Here is a 19,300-nt window from a genome sequence, read left to right on the forward strand (position 1 = left end):
TCTGACTTCTGACTTGAATCATTTGCTTCCCGGGTCATTTTGAATGCCAGGTCTATTCCGGCAGCGCGTGCTCCACTGGGCACGTGTTGTTGTGGTTGCATTGCTGTTTATCTATTGCTGCTGTATGGGAGCATCTTGTGCCAGCTTTATGGTGGGAAGCGGTGCTGTTGGAGGACCTGAGGCGGCAGAAAGCCTGCAGCAAATGGCACATTCATTTCACTAGATACAGTAGACACTCACGTGTGGTTTTGTGAGCTATTGCTTTGAATTTAGCAGTGTTCGTTAGAAGAGCAAGTGGTGAAAGTTGTTTTTTACCAGTGTTTAAAACACACCTGTGGTGGCCACAGTGGTCTGTTTGCATCCCCCCACATGTGACCTGTGTTAATATATAAAGTCTACTATTTTAGGTGTAACTGAGAACCAAACTTTGCACACGTTTATGGGTTTTAACGAGTTAACCATAATGATTTAGGGGATCCCTTGGCGTTTCCTCCAGAGCCACCAAAGGTTTGAGCCATTTGAGAGTAATAGCTGTTAACATAACACCAAATAATCCTATAATTATCCTGCTTTATGTATGAGCACCAATCCCTAATGCAGTGAGCCCTTTAATGGCTGGTTTGGAGCGGCAGGTCCCCCAGGAGGACTCACAAGAGGCGGAGGCCGCAAAATGTTGTATTGGCAGTACAGTATGTCTGGGTTGTTGTAGCCAGTCCTCTTATCATCATTGTTTTATATATACCTAAATACCTTAAATAGTAAGTGCTGGAAAGAAAAACAGTAATTTTACAAATTTTACAGTACAAATACATGTGCCTGAAAAAACATAACACAAAACAAATCTATTTTTTGATGTCTGTCAAATAAAAAACACTCAATTCAATCCACAGCATCTTGGCTGGTCTGGGCTCTGGCTCGGCCACAGTGCTTTAAGCTAGTGCACAGATGTTCTCACATTATCCTGAGGGTTTTTTTAAACACTTAGGAATTTAATTAGTAGATGATCTGATCACATTTTATGACAAATTAATGCAGAAAACCATGAAATCTCTCCCACAGACCAAAACAATGCAGTCAACTTAACTGGAGACTCTGAATTGCTGTGGGCATGTGTGGGAGTGTACACGTGAATGGTTGTATCTCTACAGTAGGGGTGTGAGAAAATATCAAAACACTTAAGTACTGCAAGATTATAATTTGCAATATTAGATGAATTCGATTAAAGACATTATACATTTTAAACCTTTCACGCAGTGATTCTCTCTTAGTGTGCCAGCTCATTTTGGCTTCTACAACAAAGAATTATATATTGTGATATATTGAATCATATACTGAACCCTGTTTCAGACAGTATCACCAGATTCTTGTCCATGCAGAGCTCAGAGTCAAGAACATTTCACCACCAAAGGCTTTTTGGCACAGACATGATGATAGAAACAACAGTCAGGGCGTACAGACTTTCAGCAGCCTACTACAGTACATAACTCTCCTATTATAGTCACAGACACAAAATGGAGTGAATAACAGATATTGTTGAAAATATTGTTAAAAAACACTGAATCTACTGCACGGTATGTCTAGCAGTTGAGTCATGGCATCTGGTCGTCTTTCTTCTAAGTTGAAATGTTTCACCACCAAATGTACCCAACCTTTTATGGAATCATGTAGATGGTGCAATGTCTCAACTCAAGAGAAGCAACTCCAGATGCCTTGAACTTCCACAAAACCTCACCTGGATGAGAATCTTCTTTTCTGTGGTCTAGTACAGTAGCTTAGTGGGTAGGGTAGAGCACTGGCCTGAAAAGCAGGAGGTCTGAGGTTCAAACCCACCAGGGCTCCAGGGTGAGACCCTGAGTAAGACACTTGGCACCAGCTCCCTGGGCCTTGCATGGCAGCCCACTGCTCCCCCAGGGGATGGGTTATATGCAGAAGACCTATTTTGTTGTTACATTGTAAACACGTGATGATGACCAATAAAGGCTTTTCTTTATCTTTTCTTTCTTCTGTGAAGCCACTACTTCCTACGATGACTACACACGTAACACCTTTAAGCAGAGGTGAACTGCAGATGACTGTCAGACAAGACTCAATCTGCTCCAGCTGATGTACAGAAGACAACTATGACCTGGAAAAACCCAATCACTGAATTTGTTTTACGGCCTGTCTCGGTTGGGCTGCTAGTCTCGGGGTGATACGATTTTTTATGAGTCAAAGCTTGACTGTTATTTCTAGGCTAGATATATTTAACATATCACGGCTACAGTATTCCACACTCTGCCATAATACTTTTATTCAACAAATCGTTATCAGCACGTAGACGCCCTTCTACAACGGACCTTCCTCTGTTGCCAGGTAGGGCACACCCCACCAACACAGGAAACCCCTGCAGTGGATGCAATTAAGCCATATCGATTCCAGTTTAAAGACAGTCTGCCACCACCCCCACCACCATTTAAACAAGGCACATCTAAACAAATCGCCATAAACTATCCCATCTATAATGTATTGTGTACTTCTGTGGTGACCCCTTTGCCCCACAGGAACCCTTTAAGAGTCACCCTATCTCATGCCTGTCATAGAGTAATGGAAAAGGTAGGCAGTAACACAGAGGGCTGGCTCTGGCTAATGCAACTATCTCTAGTGGTATAGTTACTGATGACATTAGCTTGAATAATGCCAAGAACCACACAAGCCATAAAAGACCAATCAGCCATAAAGTCTACTTACGCGCTCTGCTAACTCAAGGCTATCAGCCATGTTAACTTGGCCACACTCGGCGCTTAGCCACTGTCTGAATGCATTTCTATTACACTAAGACAAAGCAGAGGCTATCAGCTTGCCTGGGCTCATCATCCCGGGCTCAAACACGATACGTAGATGATACACCAGAGCAGAGGCTGGAAAAAACACCTCATCCGCCTCCCGTCCACATGGCCCGGGGAGCACAGGCCTTTGTTTCGGTTTACTTGAATAGGAGACAAAGCCGCACGCGTGCCTGTGCTTTTTGTAAGCGGTGCCAATGATGCCTTGACGAGTAAATAGAAAGGAGCCATGAACTGATGACTGAGAATAAGGACTCCTAGGTTGACAGAAAATGCTAGGGGTTGAACTGATGTCGATGTCGCACAGTATCCGGTTCATCTCTGACCTCCTAGTGCACTCGTGCAAAGAGATGCTCATGCTGTATGAGCATCACAGGTTGACACTGCAACACAAGCATGTAAACAGTCAGTCAGTCACATCCACCAGACACAAAGATGAGAGCTTTGAATTAAATAATCAGAGGTTGAACTACTTGAGATTTAAGGTAAATGGAAAGTTGTACCTTGTAACTTTTATATTAAATACTAATTTCATGAATATTTAATGCTGCTTTATTAAAATACAAAACAATACTTATATTTAAACAATAAGACATGAAGGTTCATTTCTTAAACGTTTATTCCTAATCCAGGTCATGGTTGTATATTAACAACCAGACAACCAGTGACATTTATAGTGGTTTGCATGGTAAACCAGTGAACATCCAAAACCACCCCTCAGATGGAAAATACTTTGAATTTAAAGTTTTAAAAAGCCACAGACTATGACTGATCACACTGTTATGACTCAGTTGTGAGTTTACATAGGTTTGATAATTTACTTTGCCATGAAATATCATTTCCTAGTTGGCAGCCCTTCCTACCTTGCCATATCGTTAATATCTGCTGGCTTCCTGTCAAAATCAGAGTAACTTCCCCTTGCGAGTCATTCTCATTAAGTGCACCCGCAAAATTAAAGAACTGCATTTTGTTATTTATCTGATGTGGCACCGTGTCATTTTTAGGATTTAAAAAAAAAACACTGATTGTGATTCCATGTGGTGGAACAAAATATCCAACCAGCCAATGGTCCAGATAAAGTGTCTATGGCAGCATTTACCTATATACATCATGATAGCACAGCAAAGCAATTTGCATTTGTAATAATTAGGATGTGCTAGAATGTTACAGAACTGGAACTTTGGAATTCAATCTCCAGAAATCCCACAGTGGCAGGAGAGGAACTCTGCAAGATCCCCTCTCAGCATCTGTTTTTCTAAAGTCTAGATCGATTATAATACAACAAGACAAACAACAACTGATGGTGCATTCACATGTAAGAATTCAAATTCGTGCCAGCAGCGGCTTAGTAGAAAACACACAGGCGAACGTTGACCTCATGCAAATGTACAATGACACAGTGCAGCTACAGAAGCAAGACGATCATGATCCTCTTGATTTCATTGGAAACTAAAGCGCTCAGCCTCCATCAGTCTCATACATACAGTAAGGTACTGTACATTACATATAGTTAATGCACAATACTCAGTGTAGTCACTGAGCATCTGTACAAGTAAACAAAGATGCATTTCAGGTGTAAAGTTCTCAAAACCAGCAACTGTCACTGGGGAAAAGATTACTTAGGTAATTACCGACAAGAAATTCAACTTAAAAACACGCCAGGGGTCGTGTTATTGACAATTTTTCTCTCTTAAAATTTATTGTAATTTTTAGGTTTATATAATGTTAATGCTTAACAAGCCTAGGTTTAGACAGATTACAGTAAAATACTGTAAAAAGAAGAAGCGCGGCAGAGGTTTTCAATGTCAAGTAGACCTCTCAGAGGAGGAAATGTTCTGGCTCCTTGTTGACGCAGCCAAGCCCTCCGCCTCCTATTAATACAGGCGGCCATCACGTTTTGATTGGGATGATGGAGAACAGGGAGGCCAGACGCTTAAATGACTAAACTGGCTGGCTTCCCAGCAGCACACGGTCACTCAGGAGAGTGGCTGTGGCGTGGCGGCTTCTTGCCTTCTCCACCTACGCCAACGCACTCGCCTCCTCGCCACCCAGGGCAACCGTTACCCTCGCTCATCTTCAACCAGACGGTAATGGGAGGTGAAACCTGAGCCGGCAAGCAGCAAGCAGCAATAAAACCAACACACTTCACTGCAGAGCAACTTTTTCCACTTTGTTGTAATGCAAAAGCGCTCATGGCAATTTTCTCAATATGTCTCCCCCAAGACGAGCGCTGCTCTGAGGATTCATTACAGCTTCTGGATACGCCATTAAGCTGCGAACGCATCACAATGAGTTCTCATTACTTAAGTCTGTTTTCACAGTTTCATTCTTTCTGTCTCTGAGGACACAGCTTCATCCATTTTCTTGTTTGCTTATGTTCAATTGCACAATATGAAATAATTAGCAACACATGCTGGTGCACTAGACATCACATATTTAAACACATTTATACCATATGTGACTGAAGGTGCCAGCTAACTAGTAAATACATTAGACAAAAGTGATGACAACAGCACTCCCCCATTAAAAACCTTGTTCTTAATGTCTAATGACTAAACTAAAAGACTAATGTTGAACAACCCAAGCATTTTGACCTGATGAAAGCAATGAAGGTACTGTAGAGTTAAGGGAAACACATACTGTAGGATGTACCAGATTTCAACAAGCTAAATAAGCTAAATATTCAGGGATTAAATGACTCCTCCTCTGTCTGGACCGGTGGGGGACAGCACTTAGTATAGAACCTGCCTCAGGCCGTCTAATAGTTTGAATAGCTTCATAACCATTCAGCTGCAGTGTTGTTTAATATTTTGTATGTACAAAAAGACACTTGAACATCCTAATGTCTCATGTTGAGCATTTACATAAAGTAGCAGCAGGGACACAGAGTCAACAGAAATCAGCATAACAGCGTAACATCATAACCATTATGGTGAATGTAAGGACTAACTGGCATTCAGCCCTGGCTCATCACGAGAAGTGACACTTAAGTAAACACCCACTCCGTACGCTCAGAGGGACGGTTTCCGGCTTTGCACTGGGTCAAAGCTCTTTGTTCACAAGTAGAAGCTCAGGATCTAATTAACACATATAATGACACTAGCATCCAATACAACATGAATACATGTTGCTGGTTTAAACTTTTGTTTTAACCATTTCCTCACAAAATCTTTTTACCCCTGAGCTTGAGTAAGGACCAACCAGTGAACGAATGCTACTACTGACCAGCAATAGAAAGAAAACAATCTTGATCTTACGTGTTAGAAAACCATCATTTAAAGGGGCCTGCACAATTTCCAGTTTCCAACAGACGAGCTCCTGGTTGAAATCTTTTCCTTCAGCATGTCAGAGCATCTGATTCAACCTCATTTCTCGATGGCGGAACGTAACTTCTCCAAACAAACAATGTGGCAATGGTGCCCACCTAATGGCTGAGTGGCCAGGTCTGAATGACAGAATGCAGAAGAATGCAGAAGTCCTCCTCATTGTTTAGACAAATCACTAAGTCCACAAAAACATGCCAATGACAAAGACGGTTGGGCAGCAGCCAGGCCTCCCAGTGCCGCTACTTGGAATATATATAAATAATGTCAAACAACACTTTGTACAACTGAGCTCTGCTGAAGCATAGTGAACCCTTTAGGCTATGAACTGTCACTTATCTACACTACAGCCTACTGGAAGTGGCATCTGTTCCACCCACATGCTTCTTAGGTCATAGCTAAAAATTGCGTTGAAACATCAGCAAGCTGTAGAGATCCATTAAAACAGATATGATGATACAGTATGACTGCAGAAGCAAATACCAGAAGCGAGGAAAGGTTGTTAAAGGAAAAGAAAGAAATCCCGCTGTTGCCCTCACATCGCAGGGATGCTCCTTTAGATGTGGCCCATGTATCCTGACGCTTATCCTCTCCTAAACACATGACACCCTGACGCTTCACTGCTCCGTCTTAGCCCTCCTTCCACATTCCCTCCCTCTCTCCCCTAACGGCCCGGCCTGCTGTTAGGAGCTGTGCGGCCCAGCAGAAAGCACCACCAGAATCTGCCCCCGTCTCCCCCACTCATCATCGTCATCCCTCTGGGTTCGGAAACCATGAGCATGTGGGACGTATTGTAAAGTGAGCAGGAAAAAAAAGGAATGCAGCAGAGCATCCCGTCGTTTGGACCAGTAAACACCGGCGCCCATTTCACAACCACAGTGGAAATGCAGAGCTGTTCGCTGGTAGAGGCGACGGCGAGAGCTCCGTGCTGACGCTGGTCCAAACAACGCTGAGACTTTGTTGCAGAAACTGCAGATAGGGCTAAACACACACACAGGAGCAGGTAGGAAGACACACACACACACACACACACACACACACACACACACACACACACACACACACACACACACACACACACACACACACACGCACACACACACACACACACACACACACACACACACACACACACACACACACACACACACATACGATCGTCTCCTGTTTCCCGCGTCTTCCTTCTTTTCCCCAGAGTCTCTCGTCACATCCTCCCCAGTGAGACTCAGGTGGGCCATCCACTTTCAAGCTGTCAGGCTAGCCCCCCCCCCATCCATAACATGAACCCATGCAGCTGCATCCCACATAGAAGTGCATGCCATGTCTGCACATCGCCTTTTACAGTGTTATGTATGGCATGTCTGGGGAATACTATTCACGCTCAAACGCACACACACACACACACACTCGTGCTGACAGAAGCAACGTTTCTAAGGCGAGATGAGGGAGGGTGGGAGGATAATGACAAGGGATGCAGACCGAAGCAGGCGCCAATCTCAATCTTTAGCTTACCTTCCAGGAGAAAGCAGCTCACCTGGACGCCTCGAAGGAGCAGACGGAGCGCATTCAGGCCAGCGTCTATCCCCGCAAACCTGCTCAAAACATCTCCCTCCCTTTTTCCCCTCACTCTCTCTCTCTTCCCTCTCTTCCGCTCCCTTCGCAAGCTGGAAATGATTGAGATTGTACTATGAACAGAGAGCGGGGGGGGTAAGCTCAGTGAAATCCGAGGCAACGGCGTTAGAAGACTGTGTTTTATTTGGCTAACGGCCCTGAAAGAATGCCAGCGCTTGGCTTGTGGGGGGGGGGGGTCACAGGAGGTTAGCGATGGGTGTGACACAGAAGATGCAAAGGAGAACGTTTGCCTGTGAGGACATCCTGCAACACAAGAGGACCCCCGCTCAGTGGAGATGGTACAGCCCGGAGGAGTTTGAGGAAGCAAACCCCGTCTGCAGCAGCTGCAGCTGCAGCAGCAGCAGCAGCAAGGAGCTGGTGTCACAGAGTGAAGCTGAGCTAAGCTAGGTTAGGATGCAAAGCACTGGACCGGGCTCGCTTTCTCTGCCTCACTTTCATTTTCATAGTTCATGTGGAGCAAACACGAAGCCTTGCTCGTATCCACCGAAAGCTGAACAAATGTGACTGTCCACATTTGGCAGGATGATGAAGCGCTCCGCTCATGACTGTCATTCAGATCTAAAAAAAACACAGTCTGTAATTTAAATTAGAACAAATGTTTTGCAGTGGATGAGATTAGACACACTGTCTCCTTCATTCAAACAACAGAGCTCAAAATGAGCAGACCTCTAACTAGAGGAGGGTCACTCACCTGACTGATAGCTAGATAGAAGAAAACATCAATACATAGTGAGTTACATATTTAATAGAGATACTCATGGCTTCTGTCTCACGTCTTTTTCCTTTGGTTTTATTTATTTAGTTTCAAGACTAAAGGTTGAACATTTGCTGTATTTGCCACCTAGATGCTGGCCTCATGGAGTCATCCATCATCTTAACTGCTGCCCTGTAAAGGGTCATGGGTGTGCTAAAGCCAATCACGCACAGTGAGCAGGAGGTGGGCCACGCCCAGGACAGGTCTACGGGCCGATATACAGATGTACAGATACAGACTGAGAGACAAACATCCACAGCAGCCGACATGGTGCCAGGTCACTCAATTCAAACACGATCATACTACAGTAATTGGTTGGATCACTGCCACTAGAGGAAACAGCAGAGGCTTCATCAGTTCTAAATGACTGGTTGGAGTCGCAAGCATTCATATACCAGATAACTCAGGGTAGCTGTTTACTGTATGTCAAGGTCGAATGAGCCTCTCTAAACAGAGCAGTAGGCCTGAATCACACACCATTGGGACTGCAATATAAACCACCAGGTGGAAAGTCAGGTGATCAATGCATCACAGATGTGTTGCCAAATCATATTTATTTACTAGTTACCTTTTGTATTAGCTATTACACAGCTACTGTATTACACAGACGCTAAGTCAGTCTTAAAATTGGAGCATTATAACAGTTCTCCATCAAAAAAAAATAACTTGGTTTTATATATATATATATATATATATATATATATATATATATATATATATATATATATATATATATATATATATATATATATATATATATATATATATATATATATTTATATAGACAAAAAATGAACATCTGGATGTCTGCTCGGCTGCTCATTGTGTGGTAGTGAGTCATAAAGAGGCTAACAATTAAAATTAATAATCACAATCAACAGGGTACTCACTCTGTCATGCTTGTTATAATAAAATAAGATAATATTACAGAAACGGTAATTCTGGTACCCTGTTCTCAGTATTGGGTGACACTTACTGATTAGTGGTTAAAGTTGTCCAGATACATTTGATTTATTTGCATGCGAGGAAAAAACTGAAACGAGCATCTGTTTTGCTTATTTTCGTCATGCTGCTTCCTCAAGAATCCCTTTTATGGCCTTCTCATTAGGTTTCCTTCATCACTACCATTTGTCTCCCATCACGAAATAATTTGGAGGAAGTGAGAATAAAGTCTGGCAAAAGTAGGACAGCGGCGAAGAGATGAACATGTTTCATTGGGCACATTTAACGTCCAGCAGCAGTGTGAAGAGGAGACATGCATTCAGAGGCTTCTCTCCTCATGAGGTCAGTTCTGCTAACAACCACTAGGTGAAGACAGATGAATGTGTGATAGCATGAGAGAAATGCTTTTCCCTCATAAGGAGCGTGATATTAATAATAAATTAAGTGATTAACACTTCAAATTTAACTCGTGTGGTATTTGCTAAACCCGCTTTCTCTCCATCACGGATGACCTTGCCTGACGTGCTGGTTGCTACAGGAACCACACCATGTCCACTGTGTTGTACTGAGGCAGGAAGGTGTGAAATGCACAATAAGGTGGCTTAGATTGGATCTAAACTGGAGTCAGTTTGCAAGCAGCAGCAGACAGCAGTCAGTTAAAGCCATGGAAAATAACTGCAGAGAGGGATATTTGCATTTTAACAGGATTTATATCCATGAATACAGGCACATGATTTAAATGCTTAGAAACGTGTTACAGTAGTGTGTGGGGGGGGGGCGTTGGGTTGGGTTGGCTAATGCCTTATGCCTGTAGGTCATTCATTATTCAGTGAGGCACACACTCTAGGACCCTTCACACAGACACACACATTCACACTCACAGTGTATCCAGGCCATTGGGGGGATCCGTCAGGTAGAGGTCAAAGGTCAGATGGGTCAGCGAGAGAATAAATAAACTGTCTGGATTTGTAGAGACCGGAGAATGAAAACGGAAGCTAGGCGGTGATGTCGTCGCACTTGTGGGCAGATGGAATTACACACAACACCAGCAGTGTCACCCTTACTTGTGTGTGGTCGGACCTTCAAAGTAATGCATCATTAAGGGATGAGGAACAAGAGACACACAGACAAACACCAATATGCCAAATATATCAGGAGTCACACACAGGTTTTATAGACAGGTACAGGTGTTAAATAAAACTACTGTCTTGTCAAAAACGTGTAGTTGAAGTCATGACTGAGCCTTTGATCATCACAAGGTTTGTGTGAAGCTACAACCTGCGTCTAAACAGAATCCATTCACCTGAGTTCCATGATTAGATGGACTAAATCCCGCCCCACATCTGTGACCTCAAACAACTGATGAATGATGAATTTCTCTGACCTGGATATCTCAGTATTACTGTAGCAAATCCACCTGCAGGTCCAAACACGTGCAACACGGCCAGCGATTCATCCTTTTACTTTCATTCACCCAACCACTCTTCTTATTAAAGTGCGGGTTTTCTGCACCCACAAATACCCTGACGCCGGATGACTGAAACTTTCTTGTACTGATGTTGATGTTTTTCATGGCTGTGATTTTGTCATGTCACAGCAGATTCTGTTTGGTTTCCATTGCTTCTCATTAGAGGTAAAAAAATCAAAACAAGTGTAGACATGGCTGAACACAAATGCCTGCTGCACGTTTCAGTTTTCCTTTTTCTTCAGAATTGTGTGCTACTTTTCCTGGTCCATCGCCAAAGATCCCACTGACACATACACTGTACAGTATGTCTTATATTTATGGCTCTAATGTGACAAAGGAATCAATGCGCCATGGATACTTTCAAAAGGCCCTATAAGTCAGCTTGCTCTTCCACATCATTATATTATTATTCATTTCGGCTATTACTCCTATATTTCTATATTATTATAATAAATATTTTAAACAAACTTCTGCTTATTGTTTTAATTCTGTCTTTGGTTCTGGGTCATAGTTAGCATGACACAATGATGATATTGTGTCACTTCTTCTAGATTTGTTTTTTCTACTATTATTAGTTGTTGGTTGGTCTCATCATTAACTTTGACATCATCATTTCAATTATCACGTTTCTATTTATGGAGAGTTTCTGTAGTCTCTGTTCATTTTGGGTGTGTCATTCGCTGGTTTAATTCCCATCAGGACAGAGGTGGTCTGATTACCTCCATCAGGTGTGTTCAGTTAATCAGCAGCTGGAAAAGGATCACACACCTGATAGGGGTGATAGGTGGTAACTGTTCCTGCCCCAGTTGGAAAACCAGTCCCTCGAGGACTAGAATTGCCCACCTCTGAATGAGTGTTTATAGAGTATGATTTAATTTGTATTTAGGATTTCTAGGAGTTTTGTGACTTGAGGAAAATTTATAGCACTTACTGTATATGTAGCTTGCTACAGTGTGTATGATTTTAGTTGGTTAATATCATAAACACAAACTGATATAGAGGGTGAGCTGCACTGTGTGATAGAGTAACTGAGCATGGGTTTTACACAATAACTGGAACAGGCCCGTGGAAAACAAATTGCTAAATTTTCACCCACGGAGATGAGTACAATCCAGAATGAAGGCAGGATAAAGCAACATTACTGTATGCAGTGAAGCCCCCCTCAGACTGCAAGCATAGAGGAAAAACCACTTTCCTTTAAGAAGAACCCTTCACTTGTGATACATGTCTAGTCGCAGAAGAGGACAGTAGAGGCTTTAAGGTCACAGACTGACACCAGAACCTCAGACAGCACATCAGGGGAGGAGAAGGTCAAGTCACAGACAACAAAGATATCAGTGGATCCAGCTCGATTCGCTGCCCTGCTGCTATATTCGCTCCCTCTCCTTCCGTCCACCAACAGACAAACATGACAAAAAAGGGTACATACGTAATCTACTGAGGTGAAGGGTGAAGCTGGCTAATAACATCTGTTGATCCATCTAAGAGAAGCACCCGAGCACCACCAGCTTCATGGTTGGTGAACAAACAGCCAGGGCTGGATTGAGTGCAGCTTCAGGTGGATTCTCACACGCTGTAGCTGCACGCCTGATACGGGTGCACGCGCTCCGAGCTGTGACACTGAAAACTAGGCTTTTCTGGGCCTGCGCTGACCTTGACCCCTCCTAGGAAAAGGAAAAAGGCACACACACCCCAGACGCCTACCTGTCGAAGAAAGGAGCCGACCCACTGACACGGACAGAGGCGAATAATGCCGCAGAAGCACCATATCCACTTAATGCTGGCCATGACGGACGACTGAATGACCTAGAGGGGATGACGCACCCAGCTGTGGGTCTTAACGGCCCAGCTGTTTATATGGGTTTCCGTGCCGGTGTGTGTTTGTGTGCGCATGTGTGCTCATGCAAGTGAACGAATGTGCAGCGTTCGCACCCCTGCTTGGCCTAAATTCTCCTTGAACATCTGTGCAGTGTCTTTGGCTCCCACTGTTCATGGTGTATGAGGATTTGGGAGGCGCTAACGCGCGTGGCCTCCGTCCGGCTCCTCCGCCACCCTGTCATTGTTATTCTGCAGCGCCTCCTCGTCGCCCGCTATCTCGGGGCCGATCGAGGCGGATCGATGGGAGAGAGGGGCGAAAATACAAACACACAAACACCGGGGATGAGAAATGCTTATTGGTAATTATTTTGCGTTCCACGCTCTGCGACTCATTTAGCAGTGATTCACCCGACGGCGGGTCGGCCCGAGCGGATGAGCCTTTCGGACCATTACTTCATGGCGGTGGTCTAACGCGCTTTGCTCACCATCAGGGATAAACTGCAGCTTTGTGCCGCTGATGAGCATCAGAATGTAAATGAGCAGGATGAGACAACACGAGCACATGGCAGCGGAGGAATTTAAAGGAGCACCATAATCCTTATTCATTGCTGAGCACACTGCCTCGGGCTCAGATTAGCGCTTACATTTTACTGTGGTGAACCTGCGCTAAATGCCAGAGTCTCAAAGCGTATGGTGATGTAGAAGTGTGACATCTAAAGCTGGATTGACCTTGGCTCGACTCTGAATTTACCACAGACTTGCAGCTTTTAAGACTTAAATAGAGAGGGATACTAATGACGAGAAAATGGCAGATGCTCCAGATGAGACCTACGTGAGGGCTTGGATGTATGTTGACTGGCTGTTCGTCAGCAGTCACATTGTGAGGCCAGGATGAGGCTCCAGGACCAGGAGGGTTTCAGTCCTGTAAGGCCCACGTCTGGCAACAGCTGCACTTCTGTGCATCGGCCGGCCGTCAAACTCACTCCTGCTGCTAATGGTTAGCGTGAGGGTTGGAGTGAAGCTGGCAGTCTCGTTTCACTTGCTTAATTCTAAATCAATGAATGTGTGTTAGCGTCCAAACATATAGCTATCTTTGACAGCTGCAAGTGCAGAGGGCAGTGTTTGGGAGGAGGCGCAGGAAATACATGGAGCTGACAGAACTCCTGACCCCCATAGATCTTCTAAAAAATGCATTAATAAGTACTCATTTCCAGAGAGCATTGGGCGATATGAAGAGTCAGCAGCTGTATCACACATCCTCTCCCGCTCTCCGGTTAACATTAAGAGAAATTACGGCTTGTGTGTGGGCCCTCGTAGCTACGCATAATGAGAAGAAGTAGCTTAAGCCCATGTTCTCTCATGAGTCAATGCACCAAGACTAGAAAAAAGATCTGTAGGAGCGAGAGAGATGAATGTGATGGTTTGTAGTTAAAGTCTGACAGACGTCGTATTCTCAGAGGGCAGAAGAACCAGAACCGGCCCAGTATACTTACTGTAACTCACCTTGCCTGTTAAACATCCCACACCCAGTGAAATCAACGCGACAGCATAATAAGGCCACAGAAGCGAACGGGAGGCAGCCGTATGACAGTGTCTTTTTTTTTTTTACTATTTTCCTTCCTCCTGCTGCAAAAAGCTACCAAAGGCTGCTTTGTTGACAGGCTCCCTCGCTGAATCTGGGCTGGCAACAAAGGATGCCTTTCATCCTCGGTGACTGCGACGCTATCTGCAGGAGGCTGCAACCTCCCCTTATCTGGCTCCAGATAAAGCACTTTGTCATTCAACAGTTTACCACAACCTAAGCAGAAAGGCTGCTTTCCTCTCATGTGGAGGGCTCTCAGCTACAGCCGCTCACATTCATAGCAACAAAATCCCAGGGTATTTCTTCAATTATTCCCCACAAAAGGAATATAAGAAATGTATCGGAGGGTGTCACGTGAACTCAATACTATAGGCTGGTTTCAGCTTGGAATGTTCAGTCGTACTCACTAATTTATTTAATCAGACTTTTAGGACGTGTGTCATGTGACTACATTAGGACTGATGATTTGATTGAGCAATGCATTTTTCTTCACTATGGCGTCACCTGAATAGACATTATAGAATAATTTCTGAATTATATTTGGCTTCTGTTTCTGGGTTTTCCTTTGTTTTGTCTCAGATAACCTGTATGTATTTCTATCAGTGATTTGATTTAAACTCCAATAATTTTAATCCTTAAAGGGAAAAGTTCAATTTTGACTGTGTCAAATGACAGCAGAACAACAGTTACAACTTTGTTCATTAGTTAGTGTCCTGGGACTGTAGCTGAGTGACAAATGCTGCAACACAGGCATTAAACCACTGTGATCTGTCTTCACACTATGAGTGATGCCGACTTCACCCCTCTGCAGAGCTGCTCCGATTCCCAGCCTTGCACTCGTATAAAGCTTGGACAAACTAACTGCTTAATTAGCGATTCGTGTACTTAGCATTCTGCAGCCGTTGTGTCAGCATGTGTTGCAGCGCTGATTAAATCTTCAGACTCTGACATTTTCGCGTTGTGCGTTCGGCGCATGTGTGGAGCGTGGCAGTCCACCGACACATGTCATCCATGTTTACGCCTGTTGCTTTGATTTAAATGAGGTTTGAATGGGGAGACGGACTGTGCTGCCGCCATCATTCAGGGGTGATTAGCTGCTTTAATATAGCCACCAGCTGCTGCACACTATTTAATCACCTGCATCTACATGAGCGCCGAGCGCCTCCAGCTCTGTGCTGCCACCCAACACCCACACGACAGGCGTCTCCAGCTCTGTTCTAGTGTAAGTCATCATTCAATATTACAATTACAAATTATTGATTTGCAGATGCACAAACATTTTCTGCTTGACTTGTCAGCATAGTTGTTGCACTAGGAATTGACATTGCAGCGTTTTTATAGATACAGTTGTAATTTGTCATGTTGTTTAATCCTTGTTCATAGGAAAGATAAATTTAAGTATAAACTAATGATTCTAGATTCTAGTTTTTTGGCATGCGTTTCTATAATTTCCACACATTTCAGATCTGTGATAGAAAGGCAACCCGCCCTTCACTCAGTGACCCACCTAGATCTAAAGTCTATCAGTGCTTGAAGTGTAGCTTCAAGCACTGATAGACTGATAGACTAACTATAAAGTTAACATTCTGAAGAGGAACCATCAGAATTTATCTTTACTAAAAATACCAGCGTTATTTCCAGCAAAGATGGTGATTGATCAGACAAATTTCAACCCAGTTCGAAGTCCTGTAAAATGAGGTGCTGTGTTTTCTGAGCTCTGAGGGCTGGTTTGTGGAGGAAAGTCAACTACATCCCATAATAGCCAGCCCTCACCACTGTCCAGGCTCACAGACACAGCCAACATACATGCGGTGACCAAACCATTACTGTAAACACAGAATCTAATTTTAGACAAGAAGAGGACAATATCCTGTCAAAGGGAAGGGTTGGTATTCATTTTACTCCAAAGGTCACAAAACATAATACTATTTCTCCTCCCTCCTCCCATAAACAGACTATTCATTAAAACGAATGTTTACCATGACATTTGAAATTAATATCTATTTCTTGTGGCTCAGCGCAACAATGGAGAAACACATTCTGACCATGTTGTAAAATAAAAACCTGTCTGTCTACCCTGGTTAAGGTGAAGTTTGAAAACCAGCCGCCCACAGTGGTTCACGTTGTGACCACATACACACCATTTCCAGGTGTGTGCGTGAGGGATATGCTGCATTGTCATTGGCTAATTCACCCTCATTTCCTCTCACTTCTAACGAACGTGAGGACGTGACCGGCTCGCAGAGCTAATGGAGCATTTAGCAGGTAATGAATAAAATCTTTCTCAGGAGGAGTAAGGTTACATACTGGGCTTCCAAATGGTTTGAACATTGACAAATGGTTTTCATTTTTAAATTAGAATCATTTGTCTTGTCCAAGGTGGGCAGGAGAAACCAGAAATGAGGACCACCCATCTAATGTCAGGCCATCCAGGAAAACTACATACATTAGCTATGGCTAGTGTGCCATGGTGACCGTGAGTAAAATACATCTGACTATGCTCCTAATCAGCATCAGTAACACTCAGTGCACCGCTGAGAAGGTTTCCTGCAGCATCAAGATAAATGCAGATATTCAAACAAGACTCAGCTGAGGACAGGGATTGTTCAAACTCTGCAAAAGCTACAAACAGTTGGCCTAATGGCCACGTGTGTGGCAAAATATGTCACCCAGCGTTTCGTAGTGTACAACACGCGATCCAGGCAATTCAACTAAAGCATATAATGTAAAATTGATTGTAAAAGTGATCCGACAATACATAGAGCTCCTGTGGTTATAGCCAAGTATAAAGGACTTTGCTGCACCAGGTTCAGACACAAAGCCTAAGACCTGTATGGGTAATGAGCTGCCAGCCTAATCCTCCCAACACAGCCATCAGGTTGATTCAGTTACATCCCCATTCCATTACCCTGCATATATCTCATTTCCTAGAATCACCACCCTCCATCACTTCTCCTGGTGTGCAGCTAGGGCCCATTTCCTGCCGGCACACACCAACAACGCTGACCCACACACATATGGGGGACGCCCCGAAGCCGTCAACATGATGGATGTGACATCACGCGCAACGCCATCATCGCAGCATGCTCCGCGGAGGACGCCCACCAGGACAGCTCCTCATCACCATTTGCATTTTAATACCTCAGCAATATTTGATCCATTAGGTTTCTCCAGGGCCAATTAGTGAAAGGTTAATTAAAGATGCAATTAGACCACTCAAAAATGATAAGGAGATCCTATCCTTGGCCCTGTGCATGCTGAGGCCTCATCTATTAATGGACCCTATACTACATCTCCCAGACTTACCTCTTATGGGCCCTGAGGCTGGTGTGGATGATTGCAGAAGAAGCCAGTCTAATTTACACAGGCAGTGCTAATCCTTGGATTCGGGGGAATGGAAAGTAATACTGGGTAATATTAAATGACTCTTCAATATGGACTCCTGCATGAGGGCTGAGAGCTCGGCACGCAGAGGGTTAAAAGTCTTTCAGTTCATATTCGGCTCAGCAATCATCCCCAGACCGGGGGAACGTCTGACCCGAACATACGCAGATTAGCCAGCAACTGTCACAAATCAGACTGACAGAGCCACATACGCAGCTAGTGGCGACAACCTCAACTGTGACAGTCAGTCAGTCAGGATTAGCCACTACAGTGGGAGTCACATGGAGGCAAACATATGTGCAGCACTCTGAGTTAATGAGTTCGCTGAAGCTGAAAGGCTTTGCACTAAAATTAGACGCATGGAATGAAAAGGCAGATTGTCACGTAAATATTTTTTTCACCTCTATTGGGTATATGTTTATTTATTTACAGTCCCGTCCTTCACTATAGCGTGCAGGGCCGGTGACAGGTGATTCTAAAGTTTACTTTTATTAGAAGTTTGAATCCTTGTTAGTCACAAGACCCAGACAATTCAAATGAGGTCAAAGTGAGGAAAGTGGTTGAAGCTGAGCTGAGACAAGGAAGCAGCAACGCGACAGTAAAAGGAGCCGTGCCAATCAAGGGGATATGCTCCAATACAAGGCCTCACTGGTGCATGCAGCCATAAGGTTGGTGTTTTAAGTGGGCAAACGGCCACAGGGTGAGATGTTAGAACTGCGTAGCACCAAAGAAATAGAAATAGCATAGAGATGTCACTTACTTCACTTACTTCCATAATTGCTGGAGCGCTTGTTCCAGTAGAATGCAGCTTTAAGACCCATGGGCACCACTCACCCAGTAACAAATGACGAAGCTCACAACTGGTAAATATAATGAGCATTAGATCTGAGCTGAGCTCATCTATTTTCCAACCCCCCCCTCCATCCACTTGCCACCATCTTGCTGCATGTCATTGACTTTGTGCCGTCAGACACTAATCAGACACATGACACACCAACACCACACCACAACACACCTGCCAGAGGTTTCTTCTGGTAGATGCAGTTTTTCTTCTACACTGCTGCTAACAATATTGAATAAAATATAAAAATACTCGAGTGGGATGTGTTTTGTTTGTTGGCCTTAAACCCACTTTTTTTCAATCACTGGTAGGGACAACACCTTAATGAACACAACTCACATCAGTAAATACTATATTCTGAAAACATCACTGTAAAACTATGAGTTACTTGTTCCAGCAGGTGAAAACCTCTGAGAGGACAGTGCACTGTACCTCAAGTATTTTGACCTGTTGGCGCTGATTTACTCCTGTACTTCAAAGTAGAGTTCTGGTTGCAGCTATTCCAAAAGATGCTGAAGAGACGGTGCTTGTACTTGTAAATGTGAGCTGGACCAAGAATCTTTGCAGAGAAATGATCCAAGTGCTTTATTGACTGTAATGTTTATTCTAAACTTAAGTTCAACCAGAGTCTGATTTAACAGGTCTCACTGCTTAGGTCATCTAGAAAAGTTGCTGATGACACCTAAAGAAGAAGTAAACAGAGGAGCACATATACGAGCAAAGTAGACACAGAC

The 19,300-nt window shown here is 43.8% G+C and overlaps 1 protein-coding gene across 2 annotated transcripts in view; it reads right to left on the bottom strand.

Annotated features, from left to right (window-relative positions):
- cdk14 (cyclin-dependent kinase 14) overlaps nt 1-19,300 on the bottom strand; it is a 110,020-nt gene that overhangs the window by 76,724 nt on the left and 13,996 nt on the right. The window contains exon 1 of one of the 2 annotated variants that reach the window (XM_029130542.3): nt 7,658-7,816. The exons of the other annotated variant lie outside the window; for it this stretch is intronic. The gene's annotated coding sequence lies outside the window, so the exon portion shown is untranslated. Of the gene's footprint in view, nt 1-7,657; nt 7,817-19,300 lie in introns of those variants that run through there. 2 annotated transcript variants of the gene reach the window in all.

Source organism: Betta splendens, chromosome 16, assembly GCF_900634795.4.
Source record: "Betta splendens chromosome 16, fBetSpl5.4, whole genome shotgun sequence".
Classification (NCBI taxonomy): Eukaryota; Metazoa; Chordata; class Actinopteri; order Anabantiformes; family Osphronemidae; genus Betta; species Betta splendens.